The 20,707-nt window shown below is 40.6% G+C and overlaps 1 pseudogene; it reads right to left on the reverse strand.

Annotated features, from left to right (window-relative positions):
* Positions 1–7,829: 7,829 nt before the first annotated feature.
* On the reverse strand, positions 7,830–9,051 carry LOC133395141 (uncharacterized; annotated as a pseudogene).
* Between the last annotated feature and the right edge of the window lie 11,656 nt (positions 9,052–20,707).

Below are 20,707 nucleotides of genomic sequence, written 5' to 3' on the forward strand. Positions count from 1 at the left end.
ACATTTGAGCCACGACACACAGTGCCGCATATATTCCTCAGCCAACTTTCGCTCCATGTTGTCGAGTTCGTCCTTCGTCGGCACACACCGCTGCTCTGATCCGGTTCACAACCACATCCGTCATCAACACTGTCTTACGGATGACGGGGATCTCCTTATTTAGAGTTGCGCTGTGTGCCTGGAGGGTGTTTTCGACATCGTCAAACCGTCGTTTAACGTATGCAAATAGCTCCGCTATTTGCTGCCGCACATCTGTCGAAGGATCGACACCAGGATAGTCAGTGGCAGTGACTGTGGCTCGGGGTGGAGTAGAGACGGGATCTGCGCGATTGGAAGCCGTACCCGAATGAGTAACGGTCGACCGGAGAGGAGTAGCTGCCTTCGAACGTCGAAGTAACACCGACCGGTTCTTGCTGGTGGATGGGACAGGTGATACCGCATGAACCTGCTGGTTATCGTACCGGACTGGCGAAGCGACCGCTGATGCCCGCCTGATTGGCGATGGCACTTCGCTGAATCGCCGATGCAACGGTGGCACTTCGTTGTGCCACAGATGCAACGATGGCACTTCGCTGTGCCCACAAAGGGCCCGTGGCACTACGCTGCACCGCCGGTGTAGCGGTAGCACTACGCTGCACTGTCGATGCAATGGTTGCACTCCGCCAGTGTTGTAAACTGTATACATTTTTTTTGGCTTTCGCAGTAGGCTGCTGGTCAAAATCATTCCTAGCTCATGATTTTCCTTGTTGCCATGACACGACTGTCGAAAACCGACATTCATTTGTGTCAGTGTCTTGCGATGACATGACTGTAAAAAAATGTTGTTTGAATGTCAATTGATTTTTTTTTCTTAACGAATTGCTTATATGTGTCTTGCATTATTTTGTGAAGTTATTCTAACCGTAGCAATAGACGATGCGCAATCTAAGATTGCGCATATATTAATCTGTCAAACGGATCGGTTTGATATATTTATTTGTCAAAAAAAAAAGTATATATCTCGAACATATAATCTTGAAAATTTATGCGCAATCTTGGCGCAATCTGCAATTGTATGGAAATGACGTTTATAGCTCAGGGTTGGCTACGCGAAATGACATATGTTTTGATTAAACGAATATATGCGCAATCTGAGATAGCGCATCGTGTAATACGGTAATGAAAAGTATTACCAGTTCCTATTGTTTGACTTTTAGGTTGATTGTTTGACAACTGTGGAAGCGTTACCAAGTCGGTTGTTGAGCGTGGATTTAAAAAAGTATATTTTTCGACTAATTTAAATGTTCACACTTTTTTACAAATCTTCGACTTGTCCCTTTGGTGGATTTTCTGCTTCTGGTTGCATGCCCTTATTTGGTCAAGATTTCTCGCGCGCTCTGCCGATTCCCGATCTTCGATCGTTGACCTCGCGCGCGAACCCGGACCGCTCCGAACATTTCTTTTATCTCTCTCTCTCTCTAGCTATGTTCGGTGTTTTATGGCACCGTCGATCAGCTTATCGTTTTAATCGATAAGCGCACCTGCCTTTATAATTATCTCGCACTTGTTATTGCTCTTATGTCAACATACAGACGTGTCAACAGACAACATTATAAAATATGATTTACATTTTTTTTTATTCAGGAATGATGATATACAGTTATTTTATATAATTTTTGTTCTCAAGTTACTGGGTTTATTTCAACAGACCGTAATCGTAAACGGAAGTTGTCTACAATCTGCCACCTTCGGTTATATTTTTGCAGACTTCTACATCATGGAAGGTGACTTTTTAACAGGTTTGTCTGTTAAATTAACATAAAATAGGGTAAGTGTACCAATTATGGCTATAATATGTCGTCGATATACCGATTTTACTGCGGTAAAAATAATTTATGAGCTGCTTTGCAAAAAGCTGATCATTTTCTGGAAGCCTTTAATGTGTAGAACATGTGGATATTTTTTATATTGACTCATTGTTCATTGAAATCGGGAAACAATTAAATAACAATTGCACCTTTAGGTACCCATTATGGCTATAGTGTTCCTAGCAATTCGCCATAAGGGTTTCTATGATGGATATAAACCATAAATCTTAAATCTTATGATGAAAATGATTTTTCCTACTATTATCAAACCATGACAAAATTAGAAATTTAGCACAATTTCAGTTGAATTTGATCGCAAATAAGAAAAAATGTTGTTTTTCCATTTTATAACCCATTAGATTTTTTATTCAAGATTAAAAGATTTTTTTTTAGTGGCAAGTAGGTAGTCTTAATTCTATACACAAGATCAAAATAATCATAATCTATAATCTATGTAGAAGTCAAATTAATTAATTGCTAATCATAACTAGTTCCGGTTTTCGTTTTGCTTTGATTTTGTTTTGGTTTTCCTCCTTTCTTATGTTTTTCGCGCTTCTCCAATCTTGTCCGTTTTGCTTCTTCTCGTTTTTCTTTGGCCTCTCGGCGTTCTTCAGCCTTTCTTTGTCTTAGTTGCTCCTCTTTCTCTTTTTGTACTTTTTTTCTGTTGGATTGCCTCCGTACGCTCTCCAGCCGTTAGTACGGGGTTAAAATTTGTTTTGTAATTCCGATGTTTAATACTACGACGCGGCGTTGGCGGTAGAGTTAATACCTCGGGCAGGCTAAGTGTAGTATTATGATCGTCCAAGATGTCTATCTCCACTGTAATTCTTCTTCTTCTTCTTCTTTGGCTCAACAACCGATGTCGGTCAAGGCCTGTCTGTACCCACTTGTGGGCTTGGCTCTCAGTGACTAATTGATTCCCTCCCATAGCAGGATAGTCAGTCCTACGTATGGCGGCGCGGTCTATTTGGGGATTGAACCCATGACGGGCATGTTGTTAAGTCGTACGAGTTGACGACTGTACTACGAGACCGGCTGTAATTACAAAATTAATATCAGTTGGGAAAATGTTCTATAGTTCGTTTGGCAAAATTTCTTTTACAAACGTCAGTTTTTTTTACTTACTGTTGGGGACTGCGCTGCCCCAACGTGGGAAGAGAAGAAAACAGTGGAGGGTTGTAAGGCCTCCACCTCGCGGAGAACAACCGGTGAAAAAAGAGCTGAAGCCCACTAGCTTCAGCCTGGAGGAAGACCGATTTTCTTTCTGCCTAACACGAGGAATTGATACACTCGGAGTACCAAAACAGGACTGGTTGTGTTCATTTGCACGTCTGTCTGTTTCGCAAGTTCTAAACCAACAACAACTCTCTCAGCGCTGGCTCGCGCTTTTAACCGTTCGTGCATGGGAGAGAATCGTAAGAAATTCATATGTGTGGGTGTGAGAGAATAAATTCGATCGCGCACGAGAATAATGCAAAAACGTTAACGTTAAGAATTCTAGAACTTCTCTCTCTTTCTTCTGCTGCGTGTTTCACACGCGCTGCAACTGGTTCACTGTCGGAGCGAACCGTTTGGGCGCGAACACTTACCATGCTTGAAATCCATAGGCTGCTCTAACATAATATTGCCAGTTCGTGGTTCATCGAAAAGATATTCATCCAAAGGCAATAAATTTGGCAACATTTCAGTGTCTTGAATGTGAACAGTTTCACATTTGCTTACATCGATGTCCGTAGAATTGGTCTCAAAGCTATTCATTGGAGATCTTTGTTGATCGAATACAACATGAGGACGAACAAATTCTCTGTAAAAAAATCGAATGACACGTTCTTTACGAGATAAGAGGTTCACGTCTCTTTTCGATTTTAGATCTCATATCAACACCCGGTCTCGTAGTACAGTCGTCAACTCGTACGACTTAACAACATGCCCGTCATGGGTTCAATCCCCAAATAGACCGCGCCGCCATACGTAGGACTGATTATCCTGCTATGGGGGGGAATCAATTAGTCACTGAAAGCCAAGCCCACAAGTGGGTACAGGCAGGCCTTGACCGACATCGGTTGTTGAGCCAAAGAAGAAGAAGAAGATCAACACCAATCAGGTCGCATGCCTCAATTATACGTTCCAAGCTTATTGTGACGTTTTCCTCACCACTTTCTTCCTGTCTAGCTGTGCTATTTGGCTCCATAATTGATGTACGAAGAGCTTCGCAAGAGTCATCAACTTCAGACTGTTCAACTTTAAAAGAAGCTGCTGTCTTGGCGATGCACTTGGAATAGTCTACCGCATTAGCATCAAATGGATGCAATCCGCATGCCCGAAAACAATTGATAATCGATGGCTTTTTAATTCCTTTTTCAATAGCCTCACATAAAACTGGCCCAAAGTGCAAGATGTCAAGAGCACAACCTTGATTTTTCAATCTCCTTCTACTGCACGCTTCCATTCGTTTTTTAATGGCTTAAATATAGCCACGTATGTGTGCTGTCTCTGTGCTGTGCTGTGCTGTGCTGTGTGTTGGAATCCCGGCCAAACTGATAAGGCTAGTTAGAATGACTATGACCAACGTCACATGCCAGGTGAGGGTGGATGGAAAACTCTCAGGACCTTTTGCTACCACCAAGGGTCTGCGCCAGGGGGACGGGCTTGCCTGTCTCCTATTCAACTTGGCGCTAGAGAGGGCCATCCGCGACTCGAGGGTGGAGACTACGGGAACCATCTTCTATAAGTCAACCCAGATCCTGGCATACGCTGATGATATAGACATCATTGGTCTGCGGCTCTCCTATGTAGCAGAAGCCTACCAAGGGATTGAGCAGGCGGCAGAGAACCTCGGATTGCAGATAAACGAGGCAAAGACCAAACTGATGGTGGCAACATCAGCGGACCTACCAATAAATAATCCAAATCTACGTAGGCGTGATGTACAGATAGGTGAACGCACTTTTGAAGTCGTCCCAGAATTCACCTATCTTGGGTCAAAGGTCAGCAACGACAACAGTATGGAAGTTGAGTTGCGCGCAAGGATGCTGGCTGCCAACCGGTCATTCTACAGCCTGAAAAAGCAGTTCACCTCAAAGAACCTGTCGCGACGGACGAAGCTGGGACTATATAGTACCTATATAGTACCAGTACTCACATACGCCTCTGAGACATGGACACTGTCCAAATCTGACGAAGCCCTCTTAGCCGCGTTCGAGAGGAAGATGCTCAGAAGGATACTTGGCCCCGTATGTGTGGAAGGACAATGGAGGAGCTGCTATAATGACGAGCTATACGAGATGTACGGCGACCTCACTGTCGTACAGCGTATTAAGCTCGCCAGGCTCCGGTGGGCTGGCCATGTTGTACGCATGGAAACGGACGACCCAGCCCGTAAAGTCTTTTTAGGCCGTCCACAAGGACAGAGGAGGCGTGCTAGGCCCAAATTGAGGTGGCAAGATGGCGTGGAGGCGTCCGCCATTAAGGCCGGGATAACGGACTGGCAGACGAAGACGCGAGACCGTGAGCGGTTTCGGACACTCCTGAGGCAGGCCAAGACCGCAAAGCGGTTGTAGCGCCGGATAAGTAAGTATGTGTGCTGTCTAATATGTGTGGTATTAGGATATAGGCATATCAATATTATGCCCAGTGATTTGCAGAGATCGGCTACTTCTAGTGCATTGTGCGATGCATGGCCATCAACAAATAATATTATAGGCAATTTCACCCCTTGGTTGATGATAAAAGGGTGAAATATTTTATGAATAATTTAAAATTTAAAACTCCTTTAAAATTAGGAGAATCCATCCAACCACGTTCGCTTTAACCAATACCCCATCCTGAAGGAACTTTGCACTACCTCTTGCCGCAAACGTTTACCTGGCAGTATCACATGTGGATGTACAATAATGCCATTTGCTCCGAATGCAAACATAACTGTTAAATTATGTTTGGCGGCAACTTGCTCTACTTCGTAAACATTGCGGGAACCGGTACGAGAATTAACCTCTTTTGATTTTGGATGAAGGAAAAATGAGGTTTCGTCTGCGTTAAAAAATCTAGCTGGATCATTCAATATTTCTCGCATTCCATTCTCAGTTAGCCAACCATCTATCAAATTAATCCATCCGCGGATATCTTTCTCACTAACTCGGCTACTAGCACTAGACAAAGCTTTGGGCATACGGAAGGAAAAACTGTTGTTGCGCCGCATAAAGCCGCGTAACCATTTGCAACCTGAAGTGAGGAGATATTGTGAATTATTGGTGTTGGAAACTGTTGTAAGGTTTCCAACAGACTGTCAGCTGAGGCGATGTTTGTGTGTGCGCAAGCAGTTAAAAAGGCATAAAAACCGCGGAAACGATCAATTGCGATAAAAACACTCAAGAGCGAAGATAACAGAGAATAAAGAAAAAAACTATTTTTTTGGTGCACCCTCTGTGCTTACCTAACAAATTCACTTTGTTTTCTTTTTTTTGGTTAGAGCGCCAGTTTCTAACAAGTGGTATTTAAACACAGACTCATACGCTTCTTACCCGGTTTGTTGTTACGAAAAGGAGTCACTCGATCTGGATTAGCTTCTAGAAATTATTTTTACTTAAATAGCAAAACTCTTCGGGTGACTGGAAATCTACGATCCTGCATTTCGTTCAACCAGTCAGCAATGTGTTGTTCCTCATCTGCTGATAGTTCAGACTGTGGACCCGGTTTAAACTTATTTCTCCAATTACCACTTATTCTGTAACGGCTGGTGGACATTGGGATACCAAATTCCTTACAGGCAGCGTACAATGTTTTACCGGCATGAATAGACTTAATACAGTCGCTAATCGCATCTTCGGTGTACGTACAAATTACGTGACGGAGCCATTCTAAAAAAAAAAACAACACATTAGATTGAAAAGAAAACGTTTGTTCAATTAAACTCTACATACCTGATGATTGAACTGATGAACTAATATTTTGTACCATGATGTTGTTTTATCGAAGAAATACTGGTCTCTAATACTAAATATTTCTTATTGCTCAACGGTATTTTCCTTAGCAAAATGGTAAGAGATGTTAATCATCTTGGCAACACATTTTAAAAGGGTGATATTTAACAAACGGAAGTGGCCAGCATGGAACTAATTAAGCACAAATGTTTTAAAATGATCATATTTGAAATAAAAATACTACCGTGGTTTCGAAACGCAAATTGACTGTTTTAGAGCCAAAATATTGTGCATTATAGCCATAATTGGTGACATAGCCACAATTGGTACACTTACCCTAGTATACCACCGTCAACACCTGCGCTCCATGCTATGATGCTAAGTCTATGATAGGTAAACAAATGCTAGATTAACCTGGCATTCATAAGCAGATTTTCCTTCTTTTTTTGCTCTTAGTTAATTCTTGGCTGATAAAGAATAATTCATTTTAAGCAATACGACCTTTTCGGACAGTTAATCCTGAATAAAAATATCATGCATTTTTCTGATAATTTGATGTATTGTAAATAGTTCACAGCCATGATACGGATATATATATATATATATATATATATATATATATATATATATATATATATATATATATATATATATATATATATATATATATATATATATATATATATATATATATATATTTATATAAATAAATATATATATATATATATATATATATATATATATATATATATATATATATATATATATATATATATATATATATATATATATATATATATATATATATATATATATATATATATATATATATATATATATATATATATATATATATATATATATATATATATATATATATATATATATATATATCTATCTATGTATATATATATACATATATATATATATATATATATATATGTATATATATATATATATATATATATATATATATATATATATATATATATATATATATATATATATATATATATAAATATATATATATGTACAATTACATTTAAAGCTATCTTAAACCTAACTACAGATCTCCCTCGTTCCATTTGTAAAGATTTGGGAGAATCTTTTCAAACAACTTCCTATTTAAATTAATTAATCAAATATTTTCTAGATTTTCATCATTCATCTTGGTTTTTTTATCCGAAAGAATTAAAGCTAGAGCACTAAAAGCCCGCTCCACTGAAACTTGGTTTGACGGAACAGCCAGAAGCAAAGTAGCTACTTCAAAAAGCTCGGGGTGTGTAGTTTTTCTGGATAGCCAATGACACCAAACGTCAAACGACGAGTTCTGATGGTTTTCCAAATCCAAAAAAAATAGTTCACGAATAAATCTGTTTCTAGCAGATGTTTGTGCATGTGATTCAAAATACAAAGTAGTGAAAAATATGTCGAAATCGCTCGGACAATTACCCACTGCATCGTTGCCAGAGCAAGACGGTAAAGGAGCTGGCTGGACATTAGCATCTAATGGCCGGATGCGTTCGGAAGTTGCGAGAATAAAACTCTGGAATTGAAAAAATATATTGAAAAATTTAATTACTTATATTACCAAAAAAGTGATACTTACTTGCATTTTATTGGTAACTATATATACAGGCTCAAACGCGGCAATATACTCTTTTTTAAATTGCCATTACTCCGTAAGATCTGAAAATATTATGAACTTTTTGAATATTACTGAATAAAATACTATTTTTTTTTTACTTTACATTCCTAGTTCTGAATGCTGAAGCCCAAATTCTTTAAAAAGTTTTTCATATTTGTTAAAATAGTTCAGCATTTCAAAAACAACTCCCCATCTTGTTTTAGAGTACGACGGTGGGAGAGACTCTTCATTAAAAACCGACTTGTACGCAATTTTTCTACAATTGTTTGCTACTGAAGTACATTTTTGTATTTCAGTATCTAATGGTCTTATAACATCTGCAACTGAGAGTTACATAGTATGTACCGCACACCTTACTAATGTAATCTTACTAATGTATCGTAAGACAGAACTCCTTTTCGACAGTTTCCATCCATTCGACTTGTTCGATAGGAACCACGAAGGTGTCGTCGTCCTCAGGATGATCATATGATTCTTGAAGCTCAGATCGTAACTGATTTACAGTGGCCATCATATTTGCCGCATTATCACACATTACCGTGAAAATTTGAGTGAGGGAAATTTTGTACATTGCAAAGATTTCTAATATTTTTGTCTTGAGATATTTTCCGGTGTGCCTTGTGTTGAGTTCGACCATTCCTATCGAAACATTTTTTTTTAAATATTATTAAGACAAAACCTAGGCAAACTGATTATATCAGATTAAAGAACCAAATTTTACATGACTTTATCTATTAAAAAAAGAGTTATAATACTTGTTTCAAATAATAAAAAAAAATTAGTGAAATATGTTACCGATGGTATAAATTGCTATGTCCTTCTGTTCCACATCATACAACTGAATATTCACTCCTAAAATATGTCTGCCAAGCCTTGTTACACTGTCTATTTTCAGGAAGACGAGTTTTTCTTTAACAATATAAGATATTTCCGTTCGAATTTTTCGTGCGGCAGCTCCAAAATGGCAAACTAGGTTGGGACGATGCAATTGAATTTTCAGTGCCTCGCAAATGGGTTGCAGAAAAATTCCCAAACCTTTCCATTCTACGCACAACAACAGGCACGTTATGCACGCATATCATTTTTATCATGCCTTCCAATAACTTTTGCCGATCTGTAGCAACTGGGAAGTTTAGTTATTTTTCGATGTTTCGCCGGAATCAAAGATTTCTCTTGAAGGAGTCGGCGAGATTTCGACAACACTGGATGTACCGTTCTAATATGACGAATGAAATTTCCTAAATCATACTTCACAGCTTTTTGACGATATTTGCAGCCATTGCTGGAATCAATGGTGCAAAGAATAAAACCATTTTACGAAGGTACGCAATTTTTCAAAAGAATATCACGTATTTTCGTTTTTCGCTGAATGTTCTGGGTACATTTATGTCGGCCATGGTTTTAAATATTGTGGAGATATTTTCAAATTTAATATACACGAGCTGGAACTGGTGCGGTTTTTTGTTACCGCACTTGAAAATTCACCTAGTACGTTATTTATCACTTATTGACAATATTTTGAAACATGGATGAAGACAACGACATAATTGACAACAGTCTTACTCGGGATGACACAGACAAGAAATGACTCAAAAGCAATTGCGTTAAGGCCGGGCTACATTGATCGTACTCGCAAGTGTGATTTTTATTTTCACTAGCGCATCTGGCGGCGACCAGCGCAAGCTAGATGTCTGTATAATTTATGTGTCAAAATTATTCATACTTGGTGTCTCATCAAGTTTCGACCAGGCTACTTGTATGCCGTTTTAAATGTTGATAAACGCCTACAAATTGGAACAAAGCAAGCCGTTAATTGTTGTTGGTGGACAAATCGTCATTCATACAAAGCGCTGGGCAACATTTTTCCCCATCTTCCAATATATATGCATCATTGGGTAAAATTATAGCCTCCTCGACCCAAAACGTTTTTTGACAGATAAATTATACCAGCATGTAGCTTCAACCCGCCACCGCTAGATGGCGTACGCGTTCACAAAAATTACACTACGGAGTACGATCAATGTAGCCCGGCCTTTACATGCTTTCGGAAGAATGAAATCAATTCTATGACAACTAGATTACAAGTGAATGTCGAACGAATGTTGCCAAAAAATGTCGTCGAATCAAACGACATTGTTTACATGACTGTAGAATGAATGATTGAACAATGAATGCGAAACTTCAAATAGTGTCAAAGTAGGCAATTTCGTGTCGATGAACGTCACTAACAACACTGCAATCCGCAGCACCGCCGGTGTAACGGTTGTACTATGCTGTACCGCCGCTGTAGTGGTGGCATTACGCTACACCGCCAATGCAACGGTGGCACCTCGCCGAACAGGTGCAAACGACGACCCAGTTGGTAAGATGGCTGGAGAGGCCGGGAAAGTTGATGGGACAACTGTGATCAGCTTGCTAACCGATACTGTGCCCTGGGCATCGGTTGTATGGTTGGTGTTGATGTGAGGACCACATAGTCCCGTTACTTTTCTCGGAGGACCGTTTGAATGCTTCTGGTGAAATGGCACAGCTGGTCGAAGGGCGGTAGCGCTGCTTGTTACCATGGTGCCGGTAGTCCATGTTGCCGCTGTGGCGACAGTGGTGATAGTTCTTGCCACGGTTGTGGTTGTGGCAATGCCGCTGGTGGTGATTCCGGATACCGCCCCTGCATATGACACATTTGAAATTTTCTCCATACCCGCGTCGGACAGACGATAGACGCCTGTCGGAATAGGGACATCGTCGTCCCTAAACTCCTTTCTTACCGGAAACATTTTGTTGAAACAATGCAACAACGCAAAAGTTAAGTAAGGTTTATGCGCATCCATGATTACCGCGGTCAATTGGTTACATCGGAACCGGCATGGAACATACTTCACGGACACCAGTTCAACACCAGCAATCAATCGACCAGCGGGCATAAAAGCTAAAAATAATGATAAATAAATACTTACCACAACTAAAACACGCCTTACTTACACGAATCCAATAACTCCGCGAAGGAAAATACATGCGCTTCGATTGAAGCAGACAGACAGAATGAGGAGATGTAAGGATGGTGTGTACAGTGTTGGCGCCAAATAAAGGAATCGGTGGTGTGGGTGAAAAGAAATATGAGGGCAACGGTGAAAAACAAATACGTATCACAAATACAACTGTGTGTAAATATATATTTTTGGCCGTTACATATTTTTCAATACATTTGCAAATTTTGATCTACTTACACAAATGCATTTCCGCGCATTCGAATTGCCAAAAACAGATAGTTATATTTTTGCCTTTTCGGTACGCAGCCATGAGTTCGAAAAAGTGCACAGCCAGTGTCAAAAGTTCTGAAAATTGACATCCAAATTCATTATAATTTGATCAAAATCCGATCCAAAAACTGACCTCAGAAACTGCTCGATTTTGTACAGCGGGCGATCTCTAAACATCTTCTGCCCGCCCATCTTACGTTTTTTTACCAATGTCAAATGTGACAAACAAACGAAGGTTGTTAAAGTGTGACGTGATTTAAGTAAGTAGATTAAGTAGATAGGGTAGATTAGGGTAACAATAGAGCAGATGAAGAATAAGGTGATTCAGAGATGTTTCCGGTTATCGCCACGTTACGTTCTGTACTTCCGGGGATGGCGTCATATCGATGACATCACATATATGGCTACCTAACTCACCAATCCAATGTCTGCAGGAGGTGACGATGATCGAATTCATTGTCTTTCTTGAACGCACCCAGTCGATACATAAGACGGGGTTCAGCTTCCCCGCCAGCTCCTTCAGGAAGGTCACGTCATACACATATACCAGTAGCCCAGTAGACCGGACGCATTTACCGTTCCAACCAAACGTCTCACTACGAAACCAAACTGCACTAAAGTGGAAAGGTCCTCGACCTTGGGAGTCGCAATTTCTCTGATCTTGCGGATCATGGACTATACAATTAACGAACGGAGCGTCTCAATCGCCTCATTCAAACCTTCTGAGAAGGACAATAGATGCCCGACTGCGTCGAGTGCGGGTCTTTGCACTCAGCATGTTGCAAACGAGTGACATTTTCATAGTCCGTATAACCACAAGAGGCTGTACAGTCATAGGCCATTATAAAGACCAGCCATAAATCTACAACTTCAGAGAATATCGGCAAGCCCTTCGGCACCGGCTGGCGAGCCGCTATAAGACTATGGGTTAGAATAGTGCTGTGTATTAGTGGCCGAGTGTTGTGCCATGTACCGTGCGTTGTGCGCTGTGTCCCGTTTGTGATGTGTGTGCGTGGCGCGCCGTATACCCGGAGTGCAATGCGTTTTCTGGATGAGTCGCATATCCTTCGTGATTCTGGAGTCTAGACTGCACCGCGTAGTCTGGATGTGCCTCGTAGTCCAATTGTACGGTCCAACGTACTTCGATTGTGTCGCGTATCCTTATTGTTGTACGGGTGCCTCGTGGCCATGTTGTGTTGCGGGGTGTTTTAGTGTGTGTGTGTGTGTGTGTGTGTGTGTGTGTGTGTGTGTGTGTGTGTGTGTGTGTGTGTGAGTGTGTGTGTGTGTGTGTGAGTGTCAGTCAGGCGGTCAGTCAGCTGCATGAAATTTGCCATATCGCGGACTAACTCTTCAAATTCGCGTTCCCGCCGGACAAGTACACTTTTTCTCAGGGACTGGTCGACGGATTCTGACGCGGCCTCTGCGACGCGATCGATGACCCCTTCCGACGCGGCCAGCGTCTTTTCGTTATCTCGTATCGTGTTCTCCGTGCCGTACCCTGTCAACTCACCCGCCTTACTTCGAACCGCTCCTCATGACTTCGGAAGGGGATGCAGCGACGCACAGTGGTCTCGTGGAAGACGACGCTTTGCTGTAGCCGTTGGGAACATTCTCGCGCTCCATCTCCGGATACGCCTCTAGGGTAGTTGGTTCCCCCCTCGGCATACGACGCGCTGACTGTTGATCCATTGCATTCTTCATTTAACCAGGCATGGACACTTTTTAATCGAACGCGCGATTCACATATTTTTTTTTAACGCGGATTAAGTTCTAGCCATAACGATTTTAAGTATTTAAGTGTGCCTTAAAAATTGTCTTGGTTTGAAAATAACGCAAATCTGAACCTGTGCTCTTTTTATATATTATTGCTTCGTCACTCCGTGGCCTTATGCCCGTGTACACACGAAGCCCACGGACCTGGCCAAGCCCGAATGTAGAACAGATAGCATACGATTACAAAACCCACAAAACCGAAGCTATTGGAAAACTTTCCTGTGTGCCAGAGCGAGGAATATCCATCTCTCTCGATCTGTCATGATTCTTCTCTCATCGCGCTCATCTAGGACTTGTGAATTTCTCTCTCTCTGTGCATCGACGAGGCCATCGCTGCTCGCTTGATGCTCTCACACAGACTTGTTCTTCTGGCATAAGTGGCATATTCTGGCATATGGCATATGTTAATGTTACGAAATGAACTAACTTTTATCGGTATTGGCAGCATTAGATGGAAGCATCGTGTATCAGTTCTCTGGAAACATCAAAAAGATGCGGGAAGTTCTACCGCCGGCTTCAGATGCGCACTGCTCAAGAAGTGCTGCAGGAAGAAGAATTCAGTATGAGCGATGTGGAAAATAGTAAGACTATATTTGCGAACCAGCGTTATTTGTTTTGTAGTAGATATAGTTTGTTCATAGCAACATAATTACATTACTTGTTTACAATGTACCGTGTTTCTTGATTTTAAATCAGTATTACAACGTGTTTATAATGCAAATGGCTGATTTCAATGGTTACGTTTATGTTACGTGAGACTATGTGTGTATGTAATAAGAGTGCGGCGTCCGTGTATTTTTAGTGATTCAATTTGTACTTTGTAGGAAATATTTTAGCTTAATTCACTGTGTAAATCTCTGTAATTATAATTGAATTGTGTGTTGTAAAAAAAATAACTAAAACAACATTGTAAAAAAAGCGGGCAAACATCCTTTTGGCCAAGTTTTTTTCTCGGCCATTTAGTGTTAAGTGTTTCTCATGCCACTTTAAAGGCCAATGATTGTGGCTATATTTTGCGAGCCAAAAAACCAGATTCCCTCGAACAATACGTTCGACCATTGGTGGATGAACTAAATGGTCTTATCGATAATGGCATTATGTTAGGGTGTCTTCCGACTAAGGTGTGCATCAAAGTGCGTGCTTTTGTGGCTGATTCCCCAGCACGTTCATTTATTAACCTTTAAGTTGGCAACCGGATACCCGGGTATTTCTTTTTAACTTTAAACTGAAGTAACTGCTTTTATTTTGATTCATTGCTTTTATTGACCTGAAATTTTCCGTAGCCTCCCAACTTTTAATTTCTGATTTTTTGGTGCATAAATTGTAATTTTAAACAGTCTGTAAGTATTTTATTTTGATTTTTTTTAACTTTACCTCATAAGTTGGCAACCAGCATACCCGGGTATTCCACACAATTTGTATGGAGAATGACGTTTCTCTTCTTCTTCTATTCGTATTGACCGTTAAATTCATAATAAAATGAAAAAACTTAACGAATAAATGAAATAGAAGAGAATGTATGGTCGAGATTACTTGCTTACAGCATTAAAATATAGAAAGCATTGTTTTCCCATGAAAACCGTTAATTTTTTACGTCAAAACGTGTGGAATACCCGGGTATGTCGGTTGCCAACTTACGTATGTTAATCTGGTTGCCAACTCTACGGTTAAAGGTAATTACAAACAGTCTATGATTTATCCAATGATGTTAATGAACTTATTTCTTAGGTGTGGTATCACACACAAAAAAGCATGGCTATCTGAAAGGTACCGTTGTTGGATACCATCATCCAATATCACAAACGACTTGCTTTCCGGGAACCAATTCTCCATTGCGTACTGACAAAGATTTTCGTAATGATGTGTATAAAGAACACCAAAATGAAAAAAAAACCCATTGCTGGATATAAAAAAATAGATTTATTTGAGAGACCTACGGTTTGTGGGGAGTGATTAAGTGGTGGACTATAGAGGCTATATCATTGGGTTTGGTAAGCATAGAATTGCCATCGGAGATCCATCGCAAGCTACGCAAGTTGGATGATTTAAAATTTTGTAAAGCTTCTGAGTACAGTTATTTCCTTCATTATGCTGCTCCTGTCAATTTAAGAGGCAGGATAAGTCAAGATGAATATAACCACCACATGCTTTTTATATGCGCAGTTAAATTTCTTTCCTCTTACACATACAAAACGTATTGGAAAACTGCGGGTCAATTACTTGAACGATTTGTTATCGACTATGACAAAATTACGGGGAAGGGTACGTTACTAGTAACGTTCATAATTTGCTACATGTTACAGTAGAGGTTGAGAAATTTGGTCCACTCTATACATTATCTGCTTATATTTTTGAAAATGCCCTTCAATTACTGAAGAACATGTTAAGAAGTGGTTGGAAAAATTTGGAACAAGTGATAAACCGGCTGTCCGAGTTAGATAATTTGATTGTTCCAGAACCATTCAAGTTTTTTTTGTCGCGTCGAATACCACGAAATTAACATCACACTCCATATGAAGCCATTAAGCAATTATGTGTTCAAGAAAAGTGATGGCTTCTTACCACAGAAATAGAAGATATTCAATTTTTGTCGGCATCGATGATATCTTCTACAGAGCGCATTACTGGCAAAAAGCTGAATTGCAAAAAAGAGAATCCTACAGGTTTCCACTCTCTTCAACACACCTATTCACGTTCGAGTTTAACGTTAATAACGCATCAACTACCATTGTCGAGTTAAGCCCTTCCAATGTTTTCTGTAAATTTGTGGCGATTCCTCTGGGTGCTACAGGAAGAATGTATTTTACCCCTTTGATACACACTCTCCCTAATGAAGACAACACGCAATGAAAGGTATAAAAAATAATAACTAAACGGTTCTTGTCGTTTATCAGTAGTTTACTTTAGGCATGGGCAAAACGATTCTTTTCACCGAACGCGAACGAACTAGTTCGCTCACCAAAAAGAACCGAACGCGAACGACGATTCTTTCGTTCTTTGTTTCATGAGGTTTTTATTCACAAAGAACGCTCGTTATCTTTTTCATTTACCCACCATAGACGCATACTGTAGCCAAAGAAGTACTCATTCTGCGGTTGAAACCAATCATTTAAAAACATTAAACACTCGGCGGTCTGGTCAACACAATCCATCGCAAAACCGACCAAAAACTAGCATGTAAAAAACTAATACGAGCAAAAATGTCTCCTGCATATATTGTACCCCATGCCTTATACACACTTAAGGATTCTATTTAAAAAAAAAATACTTAAATATGGATCAACATGATGAGCGCAATCAATTAAGTTCAGTTCATTCGCAAACAATGACTAATCCGTTTGAACGGGCTCGATCTATTGAATTGTATAGGTATAATTTCCATGCCAACAGAACACAGATCGAACACCAGTTCGAACGCGTTCGATGAATTCAGTTGTGTAGGTACGATTTACACACCAGCAGAACACAGATCGAACACCAGGTCGAACGCGTTCGATGAATTCAGTTGTGTAGGTACGATTTGCATACCAACAGAACACAGATCGAACACTAAAGGATAAGATCGAACGCGTTCGATGAATTCAGTTGTGTAGGTACGATTTACACACTAACAGAACACAGATCGAACACCAGTTCGAACGCGTTCGATGAATTCAGTCGTTTAGATACGATTTCCACACCAACAGCACACGTATCGAACACTGCTGGACAAATTCGACGGCGTTCGAGGAATTGAGTTGTATGGGTACGAACACCAACAGGGTACATTTTGATCTCTGACGACCCGTTCGCACGGTGCGAGAAAGAGCGAGAAAGCAATATGATTTTGCACGTTTTATTACCACATTTATGTGTGCCGTCGAACACTGAACGGAACGTTCGAACGCGTTCGGTGTAGTCAGTTTCTTCCAAAAGTCCTGGTCGTTCTTTTTGTTAAGAACCTCGTTCGTTCGTGCACTTTACCGAACTGTTCGAACGGTGCGATTCGCGTTCATTTTACACATGTCTAGTTTACTTGTATCTGTTTTTATTTCGTTTTCCAGCAAAACAGTGCACTGCATTCAAAATATTTCATTTTTATCCTTTGACTCTAAACGAAGCTAACATTAATTTACTGGCTGGACCAATAACACTAAAACAGCCAAAATAGTCTTAAATAAAATAGCCTTCTTTGTAAATAAAATAACCATTCCTTATTTACTCACAGTCAATTACCGCTACATGTTATTCCTATTTTAGAACGGGGAGCAGTCTTTTTAGCTCCGTTTAATGTTTTCCTTCGCTTAGCATGTTGATTTTTTTTGCTGAAAAAGTTTTGAAGCTCTTCTTCTTCAAGATGTTGTAAGCTTTTAGTCGCAGCTTATCTTTATTATTCACAATTAATTATTAACAACGTATAAATTGATCCGAACCGGCGGATGGTTGCGAGAGAAGTGCACGAGCGATCGGCGCATCGGATCGCTGCTTCCTCGTTCGTCCTGCACTAAACTGATCTAATATCTGTCAACTCAACTTACTCTATATACCACAAGGTGATGTCCACTTAAGGTGGTGAATATGACAGCGACGTTGAGATTGCGGCATCTGATGTGCAGATGGCGCTGATCACCACAATGTCCTAGCTCTTTAAAAAGCGTTAAAACATTTACGAATTTCTTAATTGGATTTTTTTTTACTTCGCCACCCGCTGCCGCTCGAAGTACATTAGCAAACAAATCATTTGAAAAAAATATATCGATTGCGCGATGGACAATGTAATGTACGCAAATATCACCGGTTTTACGCAAAACAAAGGTCAAAATATTACTCCTAAACTCGTCATCGATTCCTAACAGAATATCAAATTCCTCCAATTCTGTGCCGGTGTTCAGTGAACTGAAATGGAACAGTCGTTCTCGATTTTCGGTATTAGGGCCGATGATCCTCGATTGGATACAATGTTTCTATGTTAGAAATTTCTCTGAAGTTTTTAATCTCACGAAACCACATTCTATTATGTACAGGAGTACGCGTTGTTGTTGTTGTTGTTGTTGTTGTTTATTGTATTAAGTGATTGGCCAAACAAGCGGCCTTATCACTGAATTAAACTAAAACTTAAATAACTAACGCAGTGTACAATGACAAAACGGATCAACAAAATCTAGTAGGTAGGTGCCAGTCAAATGAAATGTAACGCTGATTAAATTTACGGGCCATCGCAGTCATTGGGTCGTTCTCGCTGTATGCACGTCTTGTAAGGTCAGTTCTTATTAGTCTGTAGTTACGGAACACTCTAGGAGGGACATTTATGTTGACTCTAGCCAGTAGTTCTGGCGAATCTATCTCACCGACAATAAGTTTGGACAAAAACGTACATTGGGCATTATCACGTCTCCTAGCAAGTGTATCCAGACCAAACAACAAACAACGAGTATGATACGATGGACGAGGGGTTACATTACGCCACGGAGTGAAGTGTAGGACAATACGAGTACCTCTCTTTTGGACAGCTTCTATTCTATTGGACCAAACACTAGAGAACGGACACCAAACTGTAGAACTAAACTCGAGGATGGAACGAACATAGGACTTATACAGAGTTAACAGGCAGTGTGGGTCATTGAGTTCTCTCGAATGTCGACGAATAAATCCTAGCATTTTGTTAGCTTTGTCTAAAATATCACAGTAATGTTGTCGGAAATCTAGTTTGCGATCCAGGGTGACTCCTAAATCCCTGACCGTATTGCACCGCGGTAGTTGTGTCCCTGATATACTATAGATATACCTTATCGGACTAGCTATTCTAAAGAAAGACATTGACGTACACTTATCAACAGAAATTAGCAGGTCGTTGTTGATACACCAGTCAGAGAAAACATCACTCGATCTTTGCAGAGAAAGAGAGTCGGAAGTGTTCCGTACGATACGAAACAGCCTAACATCATCCGCATAAAGCAGACAATCTGCTTCCGTAATGGCCAGTGTGACGTCGTTAATAAAAAGCGAGAACAGCAGTGGTCCCAAGTTGCTGCCCTGAGGGACGCCAGATGAACTCTTGAAAACGTTAGAGGAGACACCATCGATTTGTACGTAGTAGCTACGTTCAGAGATATAGGACCTGAACCAATTCACCAGCGGAGTAGAGAGACCGATCCGGGCGAGTTTAGCCAACAGCAAGCGATGGTTCACACGATCAAACGCAGCCTTAAGATCAGTGTATACTGCATTCATCTGAGCTCCGGAAGTAAAGGCTGCATGGCAGTTGGAGACGAATTCCACCAGGTTTGTGGTAACACTGCGTCGAGGAAAGAAACCATGCTGGCGTGTAGAAATATAAGAACGACAGTGATACATTAGCGAGTTTTGTATGACGATCTCAAACACCTTGGCACAAGAAGGCAAGGTGGTTATACCGCGGTAGTTCTCAGCAGAGTTTTTATCCCCTTTTTTGTACACCGGAAACATCACAGAGGATTTCCAGGCCGTGGGTACAGTACTTTGTGCAAAAGAGAGTTGGTAGATTTGAGACAGAGGCTCTGCTAAAAATTCGCGGCATTTGGCAAGGATTGCCGTAGGAATACCATCGGGTCCAGGGTTGTATGAGGTTTAGACCTGCTGCAGAGCACGTAGTACAGTATCTACCGAGATAATAATATCGCGTACGTCAATGTCAACAACATCACGGGGCACATTATTTAAAGCTGCTTCTAATGATAAGCTTGCATCATCCGTAGTAAAGCAGTCCTTGAAACGATCAGCAAATAAGTTGCACATGCCTTCCTTACTGCTTGTGGAGACGTTGTTATATGTGAGAACATCGGGGAGCGAGCTGTTACCGCGTTTTGATTCAACATACCTCCAGAATCGTGTTGGGTGTCTGATGAGCGAGAATTTCACTCGAATGAGATAACGAGTATGAAGTTGTCTGTTATAGCTTCTATATACATTATGGGCAGCAATGAACCTTAATTTGGAGTGTTGTGTACGATTTGTACTGTAAAAGCGAAAGCTTGACGCTTTGTTTTGCTTTAGACGGCGTAAACGTGCATCAGACCATGGTGGACTGCGACGCGGTGGCATTAGAGGACAGCAATCAGATATAAGCGCCAGTAGTGTTGTGTTAAATAGTTCCAATGCTGAGTTAACATCCGGATTACCTTCCAGGAAAGACCAGTCAGTAGATTGAAGCAGTTCAGCTAGACGGATAAAGTTAGTTCGCCTGTAGTTACGTGTGCCGGACTCACGGTTTGGTGCGGTAGAACGCCAGGAACGAGCTGTATTGCC

The sequence above is a fragment of the Anopheles gambiae genome, chromosome 2 (assembly GCF_943734735.2).
Source record: "Anopheles gambiae chromosome 2, idAnoGambNW_F1_1, whole genome shotgun sequence".
Taxonomy (NCBI): Eukaryota; Metazoa; Arthropoda; class Insecta; order Diptera; family Culicidae; genus Anopheles; species Anopheles gambiae.